This window comes from Brachyhypopomus gauderio, unplaced genomic scaffold, assembly GCF_052324685.1.
Source record: "Brachyhypopomus gauderio isolate BG-103 unplaced genomic scaffold, BGAUD_0.2 sc85, whole genome shotgun sequence".
NCBI lineage: Eukaryota > Metazoa > Chordata > Actinopteri > Gymnotiformes > Hypopomidae > Brachyhypopomus > Brachyhypopomus gauderio.
The window spans coordinates 1,138,166-1,140,933 of NW_027506906.1; the positions used below are offsets into that span (position 1 = coordinate 1,138,166).

The following is a 2,768-nucleotide window of genomic DNA, read 5'->3' on the forward strand; positions in this document are numbered from 1 at the left end:
CTAATGGTGGTGTTGGACTTGTCTGCCCATGTAGTATTTTCATTTAGCATGTTATGCAGCATACGATTAACAGTTTACGTGGGGAACTTGCAAACTTCTCTAGAACCTCTCGTTAGTTTCGTTTACCTAAATCCACTATTTTTACGCTATTTTAGGCTTTTTGTGACTTATCCATGGAGTCACTGAGCATGAGGATGTAGTCTATATTTCAGGTTAGCATAAGAATAGTGTCGGGGCTTGTGAACTGCCCTGACCCACTGACCCCTCTCCCCAGACATGAATAGCATCACGCAGGCTTTTCAGTGTCTGTAAGACGTGCCTAAGCTTCTAAGCTTAGTGATTTAAAGTATCCTCAGCACTATAGTTGCTTTTGCACAGAATCCCTGTAGTTTGTTTAAGCCCCCCCACCCACGCATGCGCGTCCACACACACACACACAAAGAGAGAGAGAGAGAGAGAGAGAGAGAGAGAGAGAGAGAGAGAGAGAGAGAGAGAGAGAGAGAGAGAGAGAGAGAGAGATCTAAACAATGCTAAATTCATTAGGAAAGACTTGTCCTTTACTAATGCACAAAAGTTGAGGTATAGGTTCATCTACAATACATGCCCGCGTTAACATAAGTTAAAAGGTAAGAACTTACTGATAATGTCATGGAGGTGGAATCCTAGAATTGCTCTGATACTCTTAATTCTCTGCACCTTTTAATTCCAGGACATAATTTCCTGAATGACCTGATGCATACTGATATTTCTGTGAGAACCGAACCTATAGCCGTGATCAGACATTTGTGAATCCACTCACATGGTGTCTAAGCAGATATATAACAGAGAAGCTAATTACACAGCGTATTTATCGAACTGCTGTGTTGGTATGAATGACAGTAGCGACCCCTGGCGGTGAGAGGTTGGCGCTACCACGTGGTCTGCAGATTTGCGAATGAGTTGTGAAGGTTGTGTCAGGAGCAGTGTTGGGAACGTTACTTTAAAAAAGTAATTAGTTATAGTTACTCACTACTTGTTCAAAAAAGTAACTGAGTTAGTAACTGAATTACTCTATAATAAAAGTAACTCGTTACCAGGGAAAGTAACTATTTGCGTTACAGTTAAAAAAAAGGTTATATGCCAATTAATTAAGTTTTTTTTTTAAAGCAGTTTTTACAGTCAGTTGAAATGAGTAGATCAGAAAATTGTTTAACTTTTGATATTTATTGCACATCCACAGACCAGTGCAGGATAAAATCCTTTAAAATCTCAAAATCTTTGGAAACAAAAGCAAAAGTAAACAGTTACACTATATAAATGCATTTACATCTATGAAATTAAATTAAATTCTCTCAACCTGAGACAACTGGTTTGTTTACAACAGAAGTAACAATAAACCTCTATTCTTAATTAAATAAATCAAATACCCAGTCTGGTAGACATTCAGGAACTTCAAGTATTTTCTTAAATAATGTTTATATCGCCTTGAAAGTTCTAGTTTTCTTCGGCTTGCACCTGACGCCATTTCGGCCTCTTCTCCGTTTGTGTCGTGTCACTCGCGTGCTTCAGCACGCGTGTAAAAACACTGGATCTGATTGGCTACCATAACGCTGCCTTAGCCAAACAGGTTAAGGCATAAGGTTATAAGTTAAACAGGTGTTACACCGAGAACTGTGACCTATCGGGATCTGTTACTTCTCACTAGCCTGGGCAGCGGTCCGCTCGCATTAGTATATCAATATATAGTAACGCACCGCTTTTAATGACCAGTAACGTAAACGGCGTTGTAACGACAGGAAAATTAACTAATTATATTATCCCGTTACTGACAAAATGACGACGTTACCTAACGCCGTTATTTTTAACGGCGTTATTCGCAACACTGGTCAGGAGTGAAACGATCACCATCTCTTTACAGTCAGAGAAACGTACGAGCGTGTAACTGTGTCAAGTGAAGTCAATATTATACAGAAAAGAATGTAACATCAACCTCAGGTTGGGCCAGTCATGGTCTGGTGTTAGGGAACTGGTCTTGTGACCGGAGGGTTGTGGGTTCGATTCCCAGACCTGAGGCCATGACTGAGGTGCCCTCGAGCAAGGCACCTAACCCCAACTGCTCCCCGGGCGCCGGGCTAGGGCTGCCCACTGCTCTGGGCACGTGTGATCCACAGCCCCCTAGTAATCACTTGTGTGTGTGTGTGTGTGTGTGCCACTTCAGCCAAATTGACGTTACAAAATCAGACTGCAGAAACACTTATGTATTGTGCGCTATATGCCAACTTGAGACCAAATCTATTTATAAAATGCGTCAACTTTATTTGGCATAGACTGAATAGACCATAATCATAATGAATCATAATGCTTATTCTGTACATATATAGACAATAACCTAAAATTAAAAGATGGATGATGTTGCAGAACGCTTTAAATAAGTATATTTTTAACTAATTTCAGGTTAAAACACCTGGTCTCGGTTCAGAAAAGCTCGACCCCGGCAGGACTCGAACCTGCAATCTTCTGATCCGAAGTCAGACGCCTTATCCATTAGGCCACGAGGCCGGTGTAAACCAGGACGTATTTAATTATTACGATACACAATATACTATTTTCGTAATAAATAAGATTGTATATGAAATGCACTATCCGTATCTGTGGATAAAGTAAAGATGGTAGATACTTATTTGATACAAAACCTGCCTTATCGACCGTAAGAGTAAACAAAAGGTGTACCGTGCTCCCCCCGCCACGTGGTGTCGCTGTGTGGAAAACGAAACACCTTCATCAGATCT

General features: G+C 40.7%; 1 non-coding gene across 1 annotated transcript; it reads right to left on the reverse strand.

The window, feature by feature from the left end:
• Positions 1 to 2,465: 2,465 nt before the first annotated feature.
• trnar-ucg (transfer RNA arginine (anticodon UCG)) lies at positions 2,466 to 2,538 on the reverse strand. Its single transcript has one exon. It is a non-coding gene; the product is annotated as a tRNA-Arg (tRNA).
• Between the last annotated feature and the right edge of the window lie 230 nt (positions 2,539 to 2,768).